The sequence below is a fragment of the Zosterops lateralis genome (genome assembly GCF_965231275.1).
Source record: "Zosterops lateralis genome assembly, contig: HAP1_HAP1_SCAFFOLD_144, whole genome shotgun sequence".
NCBI lineage: Eukaryota > Metazoa > Chordata > Aves > Passeriformes > Zosteropidae > Zosterops > Zosterops lateralis.
This window is the reverse complement of record NW_028154539.1, coordinates 50,615-69,790: the sequence shown is the minus strand read 5'-3', so window position 1 is coordinate 69,790 and position 19,176 is coordinate 50,615. Positions and strand designations below refer to the sequence as shown.

The following is a 19,176-nucleotide window of genomic DNA, read 5'->3' as shown; positions in this document are numbered from 1 at the left end:
AGTCCACACTAATACACCAATCCCATCACTATATACAAAATCAAAACCTATTTTCTATTTCTACTAACAAAACAAGAAAGTCACAACTTTTAACTGCAATAAAACCTAAAAACACCTAATTAGAAGTAAAATTATCCCATTATAACTAACTCAAAACCCCAAACACTCCAAAACAAGTACTTGAAGTGCCAAAAACCATCAAATAGTTAAAATAACTCCTTCACAAATGCCTTCTGTACCTTTCAGATGGATTTGGAGAGCAAAGCAAGGAAAGAAAAAGCACACAGCTTGTTTTAAGAGAACAGTGGTCACCCCTCTGCATTCCCTCTCCAGTGTATTCAGCTGAGACACAGACAGACTGCAGCACACAGATCTGATGGCTCTTTGTTAGTTGTTAGTTTTAGGGCAGGGAAGATCCCTGCACTGATTTTTTCCCCCCTTTTCTTAGGGCTCATTAAACCTGCTGCAGACTGAAAAACCCAGAGAAGCACCGAGAGCTGAACCTGCAGCCACAGGGCCTGGACCTCAGCATTTTATCAACACCAGAACAGCTGACAAGAGACCAAAGGAGCTACAACCCACAGCAAGGACATTCTGAATTTACCATCTCGCCACAGAATAACAGAAAGTTTTATTATTTTATGTCATTCACTCTTTATCCTTGTGAGCACTTTGTTAAAAAAATAGTTTTTCCCATTTTTCTCCAAAGAAGTTCTTTCCCAAACCAATTTAAAAGAGAGACCATTTTAGTTTACTCTCTAAAAAAAACCCACTCAAAAGTTTCCTCTCAGGTTTACCCTAAACCACAACAACAAACAATTCAATCCATAGAAATAAAAGTAGCACAAATATACTTAAATTAACAGCACCAAAAACAATTATTCCTAACTCAATGAACTCTTAATTCCTCAAAACCATCAAAACAAACAAACCACCTATAAATACACACAAAACCAAAAGATCCATTAGACTACAAACAATATCTCCTAAATTATCCAAAACTATAAAATGTATACTGTAGTCAAGCATGCTAAATAAACAAACCCCTATAACACAATAAAAAATCATTTAATTGTAAATATTAAGAAACCCTAAAAAATGAACTACATCACACTGTCCCAAACCCACTAAAACAAACACTAGATGCTCCCTATGATAAAAGCCACCACTAAATAAATAAAAGCCTCCCCTACACCTCACACCACAGCCAATTACACCACTGTAAACCTTAGACAATAAACCCTGGAAAAACACAATATCCCCCAAAAATAATTCAACAACAAAACTCAGTTCAAAAACACTCTGACCAATATGAACTATGAAACCAAACATGAATTAAATACACCACATATCCCTCATCACACCACCTACAAACAGAATAAAGCTACACAATAAATCACTAAAAACCACCAAACAGAAAAAACCAGCTCTACCCAACCTGGATCCCTCCATACAACACACAAAACCCCAACAACACATTTCAGAAGTCTCGCAAAAAAGCTACTTAAATCAGTTCTACCTCAAATACAAACAAACCCACACATAAAGTTACCTTTGCTCAAAACCCAAATTATATATAACAAATAATACCAAAAAAAGTCACACAAAACACTACGCACCACCTAAGAACATCATATTGAATAAAAGCCACATAGAAGTGCCACTATTCATTAAAATTCCAGGTGAAAAGAAAATCCCTCCACTTTAAACACAGACAACAATAGAAAAAAGGAGTTTCTTCGATCAATTTGAACTCCTTTTGTCTCCATAACTCCTTTTTCGTCTGGGAGCACCGGGGCGGGTTTATTAAGATGAAGCTGAAAAGGAAAAAAAAGTCCCCTCTATAAACCCACACTGGTTGACCTTCTGCTGCTGCTGGGTAGAAAGGTTTGATCCCCATCGCCTCCCAAGTAACGCTCTAAACCCACGTGCTCCTCATGAGCCACAGCCAGGACCTCAGCGTGAGCTCCTCACTCCTCAATACCAAAATGAGCTGGGGCTGCCTTCTCAACCTGGAACCGCCCCATCGTTATCCATCACAGCCCCACCTGTGCCTGCTCTGTCCCCCCTCACTGTTCCCAGCTCACACCTGGGGCTGCTCTCTCCCCTCCCCATCCTGTGCCATCTCTCACCTGCAGCTGCTCTCAGTCTGAGGGTGAGGCAGAGGGGACTTGCTGTTCATTCCCGGGACGGTTCATTGTCTGCACCTGACACGATGGGGCACCAGGCTTCCCTTGCTGTGGATAAGGACCCCTCTTCTCCTGCAGGTGCCCGAGGCTGGAACTGGGATTCCACCCCCGAAAATCCATATGCCTGAGGTTCATAATTCCTAAGGAAATTCCCCAGAAATCGTTACCCTTCATTTACAAATATTTCTTTGGAATCACTAATAACTTGTCTTTCTGTGGAAGCGTTTTAAACATTCATTGGAGAGTTCAGGAGCCGAATTGGCTTGTTTATGACTTGGCTGACAAGCCCAGACAAAACCCAAACACCGAGAACACCGCCCCCCCCCCGGCTCCGCCCGCCCCCCCCCGGCTCCGCCCGCCCCCCCCGGCTCCGCCCCACGCTCCGCCCCACGCTCCGCCCCACGCTCCGCCCCACGCTCCGCCCCACGCTCCGCCCCACGCTCCGCCCCACGCTCCGCCCCACGCTCCGCCCCACGCTCCGCCCCACGCTCCGCCCGGCCCGAGATGGGGGCAGTACCAAACTTCCACATACTCGGGGGAAAAAAAAGAGTAAGGAATAAAAAAGGAACAATGAAAACACGAAAAAAAAATTATAAAATAAAATAAAACAAAATAAAAATTTTTAAAAAACCTCAAAAGTTAATAAAAAAGTAAAAAAAGAAAATAAATAAAATCTAAAATAAATTTTAAATATAATTTAAAAATTTAAAAATACTAAATAAATAGCATGAATGTAAAAACTGAAATAATATCCATAAATTTTTTTAAAAATAAAAGTCATTAAAATTTTAAAAAGTAATAAAGAAAAAATTGAAAAATTTAAAAATAAATAATAGACTAAAAATATAAAAATTAAAGAAATAAACCAAAAGCATTTTAAAAAGACAAAACAAAAAATATATTAAAACATTAACCACAATACAATATTTAACATAAAATACAAAAATCAAAAAGTAAAAAATAAAATAAACAATAAGTAAAATAAAATACGAAATTAAATAAACACAGCCCTCCCCTCATGCCACTGCCTAACACAGGCCCCAGGAGTTTTCTTGATTAGGCAGGGATAGGGAAAACAAACCCAGTGCCTCCCAGAAATTAAGGTTTTCTAGACAATTCCCAGTTTTGCTTGGAAACAAATTCTGTTTTAGCAGGAAGCTCACTTGGGATGAACACCCACATGTGCCAAGGCAGGAAAGAACCACCCCATTGTGTCCAAGGAACAGCAACTAGGCCGGGATTTAAGTTTTAATGGAACTTATGTAATTAAAAACACACTCAGTTGAACTTGAAAACGAGATGAATCAAGGCAATTAAACATTTTACAAGTTTTTCTGGGAATTCCCAGAATTCTGTGGATATGGTGCTGACACATTCCTGATTTACCAACCTTAACTGGGGAAATTTCCTTGGAAATGTCCCCTAAGAATTAGCAAAATTCCAATTAGGATAGAAAATAGGAAAAAAAATATATAGCCTTACTAAAATCAGAGAGAGGAAAAACATCAAATAAAAGGAAGGAATAATATCTAACTCCCAGCTTGCCTGGAAAACAAGCTCAGGAATTTCTAACATGGAAAACTTTTGGAACAGCCAGGAAGTCTGTGGAAGTCCATGGAATGATGATTTCAAATCTGCTTCCTCTGCTCTGATTTTCAAGGGAAGAGGGAGTTAAACATGCCTATTTACTCCTATTCCAGAATGATCTCTAGTTTGTGGGAGTAATAATCCAAAGAAACGCCAATCTTACTTGGATTTGACAGATGAAACTCCCAGCAGAGTTGGGAAGTTTCAGTGGAACCAAAGAGCCACAAATCCTGGAATAAGAAAATTCAACTCAGCAAAAGTCAGGAATTCTATTTACAAATCCATGGAGGAGGAGGAGGAGGATGACACCAGGAACACAAACCAGCTGAAAGCCACGATTTACTGTAAAGGGCAGGAAATCAAACTGACAGTCTCTGGTCATGCTCAGGCATTTCTCCAGGAGTCAGAGAGAAAAGTGGGAACCCTGCACTGGGATAAGGCCTTCCAGTGCCTCCACTTCCCACTGGCTCTCTCCTTTTTTGCCAACTACCTGCAAGAGGAAAAACAGCAGGAATAAAGTTTCAAACAGGAGGTCCTTGGTTCAGGCAGACTGAAGTGCAGCTCCCAGGGAGCGAGTCCAGGCTGGGCCCAGGGGAGCTCCGGGAATCTGGGATTGCCCGTGGGATTAAAGGGCTGGAAAAGCAGGACCCACCTGCCAGGTTTAGTGCTGGGACACAGCAAGGCCTCGGCTCAGGGGCAGCAGTTAGAGCTGGGACTGCAGGAGAACACCCCAAAGCCAGGTTAAACATCCAGCATGACACGCAGCACGCTCCAGGAGAAACTCAGGTGGGAGAAGCCTCCGGATGCTCCGTGTTCTTTGCCCTCGGCATCTTTGCCAGGGCCTCCCTCAGAATACTGACCTCACCCTGCAGCTCCTACAAAATAGGAGAACTTATGGAAATCACCCAGCAATCCATGGATTTCCAGGTATTAAGAAACCAAAGCAGCCGCCTCTCAGTGGTGTCCCCAAGGCCCAGCAGTGCCCAGCACCTCTGACTGGAATTTGAGGGGTCCCAGCACAGCCCCAAAGCAGCAGAAAAACCCACCTCCAGACTCACCAGAGAGATGACAGGAGTGCCCTCCGTGCGATGCCTGCTGAGCCAAGTGGAGCTGGCAGGGTGACCCATGGACATTCTGCGTTCACCTTTCAACAGAGTCAATACTGAAACAGAACAAATCTCTCTCGGTGTGGAGATCCCTTCAGGTACACCTGGAGATGCTGCAGTGTCCTTCAGCAGCCAGAGCAGAACAGGGTTTCTACTGTGCTGTAAGTGAGAAATACAACTGAATCAGAAGAAAATAAAAGGAAGCACCTCTCTCCATGCTTTTTATATTAAAAAAATCATGCAGTAGAATTTTTTTAGGTGTTCATTCTTGCTTTACACTGTGTAAAATACAAGCACTCACCTTTCAGCCTGAAATTGCAACAGCTCCTCAGGCTGACTGAGCTCAGCCAGACCACCAGAATCACTGAATTGTGGAAGGGAAAGCTCATCCCATTCCAGCCCCACCCAGGGCACGGACACCTTCCACCAGATCCAGGGGCAGCCACAGCTTCTCTGGGGAACCTGTGCCAGGGCCCCGCCGCCCTCCCAGGGAACAATTCCTTCCTGATATTTAATCTAAACCGGCCTCCCTTCATCCTGATGAAGCCGTTCCCCTTGTCCATCACTGCGTGTCCTTGTGAGAAATCCCTCTCCATGAGGCCATAAGCGGCTGGCACAGACCATCCCCAAATAATGTTCCGGGGGCTCTCAGGGCCACACGAGCACTCCGGGCGTTTTACCGGCTTCTCCTGCCGCCTTCCCCGGGAACCCCCGGCTCGGCTCCAGCGCCGACAGCGAGTGCTCCAGCTCCGGGCACAGCGCCAGCGTGTCCCGCCCGCCCGCCGGGGGATCGGCAGCGGCCCCGACGCCGCCTTCGAATGGCCCGCCGAGGAAGCGGCAGTGACGGCGGACACCGGCCGGGAGCGCCCGGAACTGCCCCCGGCTCGTTCGGTTCGGCTGAGGGGGCGACGTTCGGGGAAACTCGGCTGGGCTCGGCTGTTCGGAGAAACCCGGCGATTTCCGTCAATAGTCGGCTATTCTCGGCTGTTCGGAGAAACTCGGTCATTTCAGTCAGGGGTCGGCTATTCTCGGCTGTTCGGCAACACTCGGCGATTTCCGTAAGCCGTCGGCTCTTTTCGGCTGTTCGGCAACTCTCGGTCATTTTCGTCACACCTCGCCTTTTTTGGTGGCAGAGAGCATTACGTCACTTTCGCCCCTCCCCGCCGCCATCTTTAGAAGGTCAACAGCAGCGAGCCGAGCCGCCATGTTGGTTGTGGCGCCCCTTAAGGCCCCCCATAGGTGTCTAACACAGGCGCCTGACTAAAATGAGTAACCCGAACCCGCCTGCGGCGCGGCTGAACCCACAGCCCGTGTCCCTACACCTGGAGACGTCACAGAAAATTGTCCTCGGGCGGCCCCGTGGTCGGGATTTTTGTGCAGGCAGTCTGATAAACACACATGGGGGTCCTCATTTTTTCCCGCCCTTTTCGCCGCCATCTTTAGAAGGTCAAGCACCCCGAGTCGCGCCGCCATCTTGGTTGTGGCACCCTCCACAAATGTCCCCCTCGGCTGCTCGCACAAGCACCTGACAACATCGTCCGCCCAAACACTGCCGTGGCGCCGCTCAGCCCCCATCCCGTGTCCACGCACCTGCGTATGCCGCGGAAAAACCGCTCCCGGGCCGCTCCCTGGTCCAGGTCGCGCGCAGGCAGCTGGCTGCCACGTGCCCTGGGTCCCCTCTTTTTATTTCCCGCCCTTTTGGCCGTGATCTTTCGGTCCTCGGGCGGCAGCACAGCCCGTGAGCTCAGAGAACGGGGCTGCTGCTCACCTCGGGTGCCGGCACGGGGGAGAATTGCAGTACCGCTGTATGTCCACAGGATGGCAGCACTGCCGCACAGCTCTCGGGACGGGCACGGGGGAGAGTTGCAGTACCGATCTTTATCCACAGGATGGCAGCATTGCCTTACAGATCGGCTCGGGGGGAGCTGCAGTACCGATCTTTATCCACAGGATGGCAGCATTGCCTTACAGATCGGCTCGGGGGAGAGCTGCAGTACCGCTCTGTGTCTACATGGTGGCTGCACTGCCGCAGGGAGCGGAGGCAAAAAAGAACGTGGCCAAAATTCCCCTTCCAAACATCCCCGAAAATAAACGCCCCAAAAGACCCCCAACCACAACAACTACGAGAACCCAGCCACCAACCAAGCAAAAACCAAAAAAGCCTTCAGTTTAGGCTGTACTTCAAAATTTCTTCTATTTCTTATTGTGATATATCTAATAACCATTACAATTTATCTATTATATCATGTACATTATATTAACTATATTTTACATATTATAATATATGGAACAAGTAATAATATACTATATCAATAGTGTATATATTGCTATTATCTATCATATTTTATAGTTCTATTTTTGTTACTTATATTTTTCTTATTTTTTTGTATTTGTATTTTTTCAATTCGTATTTACTTCTTGACATTTTTACCGATATTTTAAACTATATGAATCCATTAACCTAACACATCAGAACCACAGTTATTTAGAATTGAATGACCCTGGTTTTCTAAGGGGTAAATATTTAATCTTTTTTAAAATAATAGGGGCATATTTTCTCTTTCTGTGTGCTTTTGGGGAAGGAAGGTTGTTTGGGGGGGGGTGTGTTTTGGAGTTTTTTTTGTTTCCTTAGTTTTGGATGTCTTTGCTAATAAACAAGGAGGTTCAAAGAGTTACAAAATAAAATGTCTATATTATTTTATCTCTGCCTCTGAAATACACCTCGACATGAAGTTACTGCTGGTAATACTGAGCATGGGGAGAATGAGACCTGAAAGGAAAAAACAGGCACCACGGTGTTCACAGGTTTTTTAATTTAGCAGAAAATACAGAGGATTTTGGCTAACTGTGCTGTCAATTCTATCCACACGTCCAGCAAACAGCGAGGTCAATTTTCAACTTCTTCCTTGCTGACAGACAACCTTCCACGTACTCGGGGGAAACAAGAGGGTGGATTTAATCCATCTGCATCTGAAACAAAGTCAGGACAACAGTCAAAGTGCTGCAGGAGAACTTGACAGCTCCAGACACTTTGTGTCCATCTAGGGATACCCTCTACAGGCCAACTACACCCCACATGACAAATTTCAAGATCCCAGGATTTGTCCCATTCCCCCTACACTCAGACAAGCAACAAGGCAGAGCAGCTCTGAGCCAAACACACCAACAAACGTGACACAGGACAGGACAAAAGGGGGAACACAACAGGGACAGAAATAACTCAGCAAGAAGAATGACCCTGAGGACCGAGAGAACTCGCAATGAGATAACCGAGGTAAGACCCATGGGGAGCTGACCAGGCTCAGAGAAGCCTGCAGGAAGAAGATGCCAATGGGATCACTGATCCCAAGAAATGCAGAGACGGATGCCTGAGAATCCTACAGTCAGAATCCTTCACTCAGCTGTGCACTTTTAGAAGACCTAATCTGCCAGAATGGATGGTGGCAATGCACAGCTGTTGATACAGCTCAGAACAAGACCTGGAAAGGAACCAGTCTGGAAGGTTGTGAAGAGAGATGGATTCTGATGTGTGTCTGAGCACCTGATTCAAAGTTCAATGATATCAGTGCCTGTCCAAGGAACAGGGAGATATTAAGAACGATGCCTGGGGTCTCCAAAAGACCCCTTGAAGGGTTAAGGCAAAAGACACACAAAACAAAACACACAACAGACACAGAGTGCACAACAGACAAGTGACACGACGTGCCCTGGGACTGCTCTGCCCTGCACACCTCAGCACTGTGAGACCTTCCCTTCACGTGCCCTAAAGGGGTCACAGCTTGGACATCCCCACCTCCAAACCTGACCCAAAAATCCCTCCCAGTGACTCCCAACCCACACCCCACTTTCACCCCCTCTGTGGCTTTTAGCCCTTCACTTATCTCTGGGATGTCCAGGGATGAGAATCCACATCAAGGGCCAAGGAAGGCTGTCTCTGCCTCAGGGAAATTCCTGCTGTCTCAGTCAGGTGCCATAAAGAAAACCAAACATCCACGGATGATCTCAGCAGGGCTGTTGGGTGAGAGGATCTCAGTGTGCGACAAGTGACCACCTGAAACACACAAACAATAAGGGATGCTCAGAGTTGCACCAGAAACACCACTGCCCTGACCACACAAATGTATCCATTTTAGAAAACAAAACACAAACAAAAGTCCATTAAAAAAAAGCCAACTCTTATTATTCCTAGTCCATTTTCCAAATATAATAAAAATAACCCCATCTCCATTCTCCTCAAAAAACCTCTGAAATATACACCCAGAACACCCCCTACTGAAATACCTGCCTCTAACCACATAAAAACTAGAAAACCTATATTCCTTGACCTATAGAAATTTATTAACCTAGTACGTCAAAACCACAGACTTTTAAATCCTTAGTCCACACATGTAGACCGTATACACCAATCCCATCACTACATACCAAATCAAAGCCTATTTTCTATTACTAACAGAACAAAAAAAGCCTCTACCTTTAACTGCAATAAAACTTCTAATTAAAAATAAAATAATTTCATTATAACTAAGCAAAAACTTCAAACAAACTTCCTCCAAAATAAATAATTTAAACACCAAAACCCCTCAAAAATTCAAAATAACTACTTCAAAAACGCCTTCAGTACCTTTCAGACTGATTTTGAGAACAAAGCAAGGAAATAAAAAGCACGCAGCCTGTTTTAAGAAAACAGTGTTCACTCCTGTGCATTCCCTGTCCACTGTATTCAGCCCAAGCACAGACAGACTGCAGCACACAGATCTCCTTCGCTCTTAGTTAGTTTTAGGGCAGAGAAGTTCCCTGCACTGATTATTTCCCCTTTTTCTTTGGGTTCATTAAACCTGCTGCAGACTGAAAAACCCAGAGAAGCACCGAGAGCTGCACCTGCAGCCACGGGGCCTGGACCTCAGCATTTTATCAACACCAGAACAGCGGATAAGAGACCAAAGGAGCTGAGCTACAACCCACAGCAAGGACTTGCTGAATTTACCATCTCCTTTCAGAAAAACAAAGTGTTTTATTATTTTTTGTTATTTATTCTTTATGCTTATGACCACTTTGTTTGTTAAATAAATAGTTTTTTCCATTTCTTCCTAAAGAAATTCTTTCACAAACCAATTTAAAAGAGAGACCATTTTGGTTTACTCTCTAAAAAAAACCCTATTCAAAAGTTTCCTCTCAGGTTTACCCTAAACCACAACAACAAACAAATCAATCCACAAGAATAAAAACAGCACAAATATACTTCAATTAACAGTACCAAAACCAATTATTCCTAACTCAATGAACCCATAATACCTCAGAACCACCAAAACAAACAGATCACCTATAAATACACACAAAACCAAAAGATCCCTTTGGCTACAAACAATATCCCCTAAATTATCCAAAACTATAAAACATACACTGTAGTCAAGCATGCTAAATAAACAAATCCCATAAAACAATAATCTAATTATAAATATTAAGAAACCCTAAAAAATGAACTACATCACACTGACTCAAACCCACTAAAACAAACACAACACCATTGCCATGATTAAAGCCACCGCTAAACAAATAAAAACCTCCCTTATACCTCACACCACAGCCAATTACACCACTGTAAACCTTAGAAAACAAACTCTTGAAAAACACAATATCCCCCAAAAACAACTCAGTAACAAAACTCAGTTCAAAAATACTCTGATCATGTGAGCTATGAAACCGAACATGAAATAAATACACCACATATCCGTCATCACACCACCTACAAAGAGAATAAAGCTACACAATAAATCATTAAAAACCACCAAACAGAAAAAAAAACAGCTCTACCCAACCTGAATCCCTCCATACAACACACAAAACCCCAATAACACATTTCAGAAGTCTCTTTAAAAAAGCTACTTAAATTAGTTCTACCTCAAATACAAACAAACTCACACATGAGGTTACCTTCACTCAAAACCCAAATTACTCACAATAAATAATACCAAAAAAGACAGACAAAACACGACACACCACCTAAGAACCTCATATTGAAAAGAAGCCACATAGAAGGGCCACTATTAATTAAAATTTCAGCTGAAAAGAAAATCTCGCCACTTTAAACACGGATAACAACAGAAAAAAGGAGTTTCTTCCATCAATTTGAACTCCTTTTGTCTCCATAACTCCTTTTTCTTCTGGGAGCACCGGGGAGGGATTGGTGAGACGAAGCTGAAAAGGAAAAAAGTCCCCCCAATAAACCCGCACTGGGTTATTTACCTGTTTGGCACAAAGGTTTGTCCCTCGGCGCTTCCCGAGAAAATGCTCCAAATCCAAATGCTCTTGTAGTCTCTCCATGAATCACACCCAGAACCTCAGGATAAACTCCTCACTCCTCACAGCTCGATACTCAACTGAGCTGAGGCTCCCCTTTTAAACAGCCCCCGGCTGGAACCGCCCCATCGTTATCCACCACAGCCCCACCTGTGCCTGCTCTGTCCCCCCTCACTGTTCCCAGCTCACACCTGGGGCTGCTCTCTCCCCTCCCCATCCTGTGGCATCTCTCACCTGCAGCTGCTGCCACTCCGAGGGTGAGCGCAGAGGGGACTTGCTGTTCATTCCCGGGACGGTTCATTGTCTGCACCTGACACGATGGGGCACCGGGCTTCCCTTGCTGTGGATAAGGACCCCTCTTCTCCTGCAGGTGCCCGAGGCTGGAACGGGGATTCCACCCCCGAAAGTCCGTATGCATGAGGTTCATAATTCCCAAGGAAATTCCCCAGAAATCGTTACCCTTCATTTACAAACATTCCTTTGGAATCACTCTTAACTTGTCCTTCTGTGGAAGCATTTTAAACATTGGAGAGTTCAGGAGCCGAGTTGGCTTGTTTATGACTTGGCTGACAAGCCCAGACAAAACCCAAACACCGAGAACCCCGGCCCCGCCCGGCCCCGCCCCCGCCCCGAGCCCGCCCAGCGCCCGCCCTGCCCGAGATGGGGGCGGGACCATCGCCCGCGGCCCCGCCCTTCTCCCTGGGCCGGCCCCGCCCCTCACAGCTCAGCCGAGCCGGGTCCGAGGGGAGAGGAGAGATCCTGGTATCATTTCAAAACGCATTGGGAAAAATAAAGATACCGATTACATGAAGCAGTCCAGTATGTGTTACAATGCTCTGCAATGCTCTGGGTGAAATCATCTGTTCCGCAGAAACTGTTTAAGCATATTAAGGTTTCACAGAGATGATTACAAAAAAAAGATATCTCACCCTTTGCAGCACCTCTTGCAAGACAGCTCGACTGTCAAGAGTTAATGGGTCCTCACGAATAAGAACTTGCTTTTCCAGGGTTCCTAGAATAGAACCCAGATGCCACAGTTTAGATCCTGAAACGAAAAATCCAAATACAGCACTCCTTCAGAACCCTGAGGGACAGCCACGGATTCTGGGGCTACAGGAAACAGTGAAAAATTGCACCAAGAACGGTGCAGTGCTGGCTGGGAGAAGCAGCATTACTTTGTCCGATAAAATGCCATTATGCAGCCAGTTTAGTGCTTTAGAGAATTTTACTGCCATGGGGAAAAAAACAGGGAAAAAAAAAATTGAACCAAAAATAGTGCATTGAAACAAGCAAAATAGTGAAAAGATGCAATAAATATGAAAAACATAGTTACTTCTAATAAAAGCAAAAAATAACAAAAAATGCAAAAAACGCGGTTTTATTTCTGATCCTTTAAACGCTGCTTTAAATCCAGAAACTACAGAAGCGCTTCTCGCTGGCCCCTGCTAGCTACAGCCGGTCCTCCTGCGACGCACCAGGCCTCCGGCCGCCCTGGGTACGGCTGGCGCCACTGCCCCAGGACACCGGCGGCCCCCAGACACTGGCGCAGGCGGACGCGGGAGTCGCGTCCGTGCTCACCCTCGCTCCCCGGGCCGGCAGCTGCGGACATCCCGTCCCGGCGCAGCGGCGCTCCTCCCAGCCGACCGACCGACCGCGCAGCTCCAAACGCCGCTCCCCGTCCCCTCAGGGCGCTACTTATGCCCCAGGGCCGGCCAGCTCAGCCAATCACAAGCGGAGGCAGCGCCGGCCCCGCCAATCCCTGTTGAGGAAGCGCCGGCCAGGTCAGCTCAGCCAATCACAAGCGGAGGCAGCGCCGGCCCCGCCAATCCCTGTTGAGGAAGCGCCGGCCAGGTCAGCTCAGCCAATCACAAGCGGATGCAGCGCCGGCCCCGACAATCCCTGTTGAGGAAGCGCCGGCCAGGTCAGCCCAACCAATCACAAGCGGAGGCAGCGCCGGCCCCGCCAATCCCAGCTCGGCTCCGCGAGCCCCCGCCCCGCTGTCCCCTCACGGCCCCGCTCCCGCCAGGGCAGTCGCGATAGGGACCGGGAGCGCTCCGGGCGGCACGAGCCACTCCTGCTCCGCCCGCAGCCGGCGCTGCGCCGGCGTCCTGCCGGGGCTCCGGGCACGAGAGGACGGCGACGGCGATTTCCTGGTGCCGGCAGGGCCGGGCCGGGCCGCGGGGAACCCCCGTGCCGGCCCCGGGACCCCCCAAATCCTGCCGCTCCCCGTGGTGCCGGGGAATCTGTTTCCAGCATAGGCAGAAAAATCTTTACGAGAAACCTCAAAACTCGGGGACACGGGGTCTGACGGGAGAGCGGAGATTTTGGTATAATTTCAAAACGCATTGCGAAAAATAAATCTATGGAACAGCTCATTTCCTCTCTATGGAAACCTCAGAAGTAAAAGCTGCTCGGCTAATTCCATAAAGCATTCCAAAATCAGGGTCCTGGGGAGCGACGTTCGGGGCAACTCGGCTGGCTTCGGCTCTTCGGGGAAACTCGGCGCTTTCCCTCAGCCGTCGGCTCTTCTCGGCTGTTCGGCAACACTCGGTCGTTCTCGTCACCCCCCCGGCTCTTTTCGGTTGCGAGAAGCATTACGTCACTTTCGCCCCTCCCTGCCGCCATCTTAGTTGTGGCTGAAGCCAATTCTGGTCGAGACGCCATCTTGGTTGTGGCACCCCCTTAAGGCCCCCGTCGGTGTTTAACATAGACGCCTGACTAAATCCACTAACCTTAACCCGGCTGCTGCGCGGCTGAATCCACAGCCCGTGTCCCTACATCTGGAGAAAGCACAGAAAATTTCCCCCGGGCGGCGCCGCGGTCGGGGCTTTGTGCAGGCAGTCAACTAGACACACATAGGGTCCTCTCATTTTCCCGCCCTTTTCGCCGCCATCTTGAGAAGGTCAAGCGCCCCGAGCCGCGCCGCCATCTTGGTTGTGGCACCCCCCCAAATGTCCCCCTCGGCTGCTCGCACAGGCCCCTGACCACATCGCCTGCCCGAACACTGCCGTGGCGCCGCTCAGCCCCCATCCCGTGTCCGCGCACCTGCGTACGCCGCGGAAAAATCGCTCCCAGGCGTCTCCGTGGTCCAGGTCGCGCGCAGGGAGCCGGCTGCCACGCGCCCGGGGTCCTCGCATTTTTTCCCACCTTTTTGGCCGTGAACGTTCGGCGCTCGGGCGGCAGCACTGCCCGTGAGCTCACAGCTCGGGGCAGCTGCGGGCCCGCGGGGACGGGCACGGCGGAGCGTTGCAGTATCGCTTTTTATCCACAGGATGGCAGCATTGCCTTACAGATCACAGCCCGGGGCTGCTACACGCCTCGGGTGGGGAGAGCTGCAGTACCGCTCTGTGTCCACACGGTGGCAGCGCCGCCGTAGGGAGCGGAGACAGAAAAGAACGTGGCCAAAATTCCCCTTCCAAACATCCCCGAAAATAAAGGCCCCAAAAGACCCCCAACCACAACAACTACGAGAACCTCGCCATCAACCAAGCCAAAACCAAAAAAGCCTTCATTTTAGGCTACACTTCAATATTTCTTCTATTTCTTATTTTGATATTTCTATTAATCATTACAATTTATCTATGATATGTACATTATAGTAGGTATATTTTACATATTATAATATAGGGAACATGTAAAAATATAGAGTGGATTTATTGATATTACTTTTCATATTTTATAGTTCTCCTTTTCTTGCTTATATATATATATATTTATTTTTTTGTGTGTGTTTTCTTCTTGATATTTTAAACATATGTATTCATTAACCTAACAGATCAGAACCACAGTTAATTAGAATTGAATGACCCTGGTTTTCTAAGGGGTAAATATTTAATCATTATTAAAATATTATGGGCACATTTTCTCTTTCTGCGTGCTTTGGGGGAGAGGGGGGTTGTTTGTGGGGGGGGGGGTTGTTTTTTTGGTTTTTTTTTTTTTTTTTTTCTGAATTTTGGATTTCTTGGCTAATAAACAAGGGGGTTCGGAGAGTTACAAAATAAAATGTCCGCACAGTTTTATCGCTGCCTCTGAAATACACCTCGGCATTGACTCACTGCTGGCAATACTGTGCACGGGGAGAAGGAGACCTGTTTAGGGTTTGAAAGGAAAAGAAAGGCACCACGGTGTTCACAGCCTTCTCCGTTCAGGTTTTTTAATTCAGCAGAAAATACAGAGGAGTTTTGCTAACTGCGCTCTTGATTATATCCAGACGTCCAGCGGAGAGGGAGGTCATTTCTCAACTCCTTCCTTGCCCACAGCCAACTTTCCACGTGCTCAGGGGAAAAAAAGAGTAGGATAAAAAAAAAAAACGGAATAAAGAAAACATGAAAAAAAAATTAATATAAAACAAATAAAATAAAAGTTGAAAAAAAAACCCTCAAAAGAGTAAAAAAGAAATAAAATTTAAAATAAATTAAAAATATAATAAATTGTTTAAAATAAAAAATATCACGAAAGTAAAATCTAAAATATCCATAAATTGAAAAATGAAAAAATTAAGAGTAATTAGGATTTTAAATAGTAATAAAGAAAAATAAAAACTAAAAAGTAAATAACAGAACAAAAATATAAAAATAAAAGAAATAAACCCAAATCATTTTAAAAATACAAAACAAAAAAAACCCCCATGAAAACATTAACCACAATACAATATTTAACATAAAAAATACAAAAATCAAAAAGTAAAAAGGAAAATAATAATTAAAATAAAATATGAAACTAAATAAACACAGCTTTCCCCTTTATGCCACTGACTACCACAGCTCTGGGAGCATCCTGGATTATGCAGGGATAGGGAAAACAAACCCAGTGCCTCCCAGAAAATAAGGTTTTCTAGACAAATCCCAGTTTTGCTTGGAAACGAATTCTGTTTTATCGGGAAGTTCACTTTGGATGAACATCCACATGTGCCAAGGCAGGAAAGAACCACCCCCTTGTGTCCAAGGGACAGCAACTAGGCCGGGATTTAAGTTTTAATGGAACTTATATAATAAAAAACGCACCAAATTGAACTTCACAAAGAGACGAATCACGGCAATTAAACACTTAACGAGTTTTCCTGGGAATTCCCAGAATTCTGCGGATATGGCGCTGAACAATTCCGGATTTACCAACATTAATTGGGTAAATTTCCTTGGAAATGTCCCCTAAGAAGTAGCAAAATTCCAACTTGGATGGAAAATAGGAAAAAATAAATGCTGACTTACTAAAATCAGAGAGAGGCTAAACATCAAATAAAAGGAAGGAATAATATCTAACTCCCAGCTTGCCTGCAAAACAAGCCCGGAAATTTCTAACGCTGAAAACTTTTGGAACGGTCAGGAAGTCGGTGGAAGCCCATGGAATGAGGATTTCAAATCTGCTTCCTCTGCTCTGATTTTCAAGGGAAGAGGGAGTTAAACATGCCTGTTTACTCCTATTCGAAAAAGGATCTCTCATTTATGGGAGTAACAATCCAAAGGAACTCCAATCTTACTTGGATTTGACAGCTGAAACTCTCAGCAGAGTTGCGAAGTTTCAGCGGAACAAAAGAGCCACAATTCCTGGAAAAACAAAATGCAACTCAGCAAAAGACAGCAATTCCATTGACAAATGCATGGAGGAGGAGGAGGAGGAGGATGACACCAGGAACACAAACCAGCTGAAAGCAACGATTTATTGGAAAGGGCTGGAAATCAAATGGACAGTCTCTGGTCATGCTCAGGCATTTCTCCAGGAGTCAGAGAGAAAAGTGGGAACCCTGCACTGGGATAAGGCCTTCCTGTGGCTTCACTTCCTACTGGCTCTCTCCTTTTTTGCCAACTACCTGCAAGAGGAAAAACAGCAGGAATAAAGTTTCAAACAGGAGGTCCTTGGTTCAGGCAGACTGAAGTGCAGCTCCCAGGGAGCGAGTCCAGGCTGGGCCCAGGGGAGCTCCGGGAATCTGGGATTGCCCGTGGAATTAAAGGGCTGGAAAAGCAGGACCCACCTGCTGGGTTTAGTGCTGGGACACAGCAAGGCCTCGGCTCAGGGGCAGCAGTTAGAGCCGGGACCACAGGAGAACGCCCCAAAGCCGGGTTAAACATCCTGCGTGACATGCAGCACGCTCCAGGAGAAACTCGGGTGGGAGAAGCCCCCGGATGCTCCACGTTCCTTGCCTTTAGCTGCTTTGCCTCCCTCAGAATGCTGACCTCGCCGTGCAGCTCCTACAAAATAGGAGAACCTATGGGAATCATCCACTGGTGGATCTCTAGTTATTAAGAAACAAAATGTGTCCAAGCTCTACTGCAAAGCAGCAGCTCCGAGGAGACACAGGGATTTATTCCAGAGGGGACACAAGTACTTCACAGCTTTTAATACATAAATGAATAGGAGCAGAAATTTTGCGTTTATTTTAGGTCTGATGATGTCCACAGTTGCACAAGCATGGAGGGGCCGTAATCACATTCCTATGTTATTTAGGATATTTTGAATGGCAATATATAACAAACCAATATGTCTCATAATCTGCTATTCAAAGGAAACTAATCATAAGCCGATAACGTGCAGTTTGGGGTCTATCTGTAATTTACCACACTTTTGGTTAAATTACAGCTCCTGACTGTAAAACCCCTGAGAAATCACAATTTTAATCAATTACACCTCAAAATAAAAGAATTGTGATACATAATGGCATTAAAAATTATATTCTTGCATATATAACGCAGACCTTTATCAAATACCAAAAGGTATAGAAAATCTATTTGGTAATTGCTTTGATGTCTCCTGTGAATACAGCAAATTACAAGACCCTCCTGTCGCTACAATAAGATTTGAATGTATCCACTTTCTGGAGTGTATATTGGACAAGAACAAATATTTGCAAAGGTCCGGTTTCACTTCGAACTTCTTCCAAGCAGTTGTCTCCTGTCTGATGCAGATATTTTAGTATTTTGTTGATGGATTATGATATGGATTAAGACAACAGCACACTTCTTGGTCTTTTCAGCTACGTACTGAAAAATTACCTACACAAGAAATGAAAAGCCTTACCCGAATGAATTTACCTCTCGGACAGAAGTTACAGCAATCATCTGCCTGCCTTTGACGACAGTAGCTTCTCTCTGAGAACTTCTGCCCAGTGTTGAAATGTTTCTGGTAGATCTTCAAGCATTCCCCATCTGAGGCTTTTCTCCTCCACAGAAATCCTACAGAAAGGAAAGCTAAACCAGAAAAGTTGTTTGTAAGAGATTCAAACAAGTCACACCTAGATATATAACAGCAGGAGAAGGAAGCAAAAGTTTTGGGTGGGTGGTCTGACAAATATTGAAAAGAAACAAATTGTTTTTCTAACACAGTAGGCCCATGAAAGCAGAACTGGCTGAAGGACCCAGGGGTTTCTTACCAAGGCACAGCAAGGTGGTACTACCTGCCTAGAGAAAATTCATAATAATCCCCTAAAAATTACAGAAAAACAACATTTTCTTTAAAATAAAAATACAACCACACCATTAAATTATCACATTGGCAATATTCACAGGTTTTCAAGTATTACACTCGAGTTGACTTAATACATTTTTCGGAGCATGCACAAATAAATATTCAGAATTCCCAAGTACCTTTCCCTGCCTTGGCAGATTCTCCTCAGAAGCAGCCAGGACTTGGAGATACTGTAATTGCTAAGACACTTAAAAAAAAAAAAAAATTTGAATTCCAGCCTTTGAGATCACTTTATCTGGCAGGAGGGCAGTAGGATTCCTATTTGCTCAAACAGGATTCAGCCCTTCCTGCTGAGATGCCCCCAGAAAGCTGGCTCAGAATCACCAGTGAAGGTCAGAGCTGTTGGTGAAGCTGTTTTCCACTGTGTTATCTGATTGCTTCAACATCATTTCCCCGTATTCACCAATTTCCCTCTTGTGCATGAAATCAATGCATCAATTTACTTCCTGACTCCCAAAGCTCATTCTGCTTTTCATTTAAAGAAAAAGAGAGTGAAAATCAATCCAAAATGGTTCCACAGCTGCTGAATTATTCTCTGC

At 45.6% G+C, this 19,176-nt stretch overlaps 1 long non-coding RNA gene across 1 annotated transcript; it reads right to left on the bottom strand.

Annotated features, from left to right (window-relative positions):
* Positions 1-17,260: 17,260 nt before the first annotated feature.
* Positions 17,261-19,147, bottom strand: LOC310923620. Its single transcript, XR_014592659.1, has 3 exons — positions 18,757-19,147; positions 18,205-18,345; positions 17,261-17,364 (listed from the first exon to the last, which is right to left on the bottom strand). It is a non-coding gene; the product is annotated as an uncharacterized lncRNA (long non-coding RNA).
* Positions 19,148-19,176: the final 29 nt, after the last annotated feature.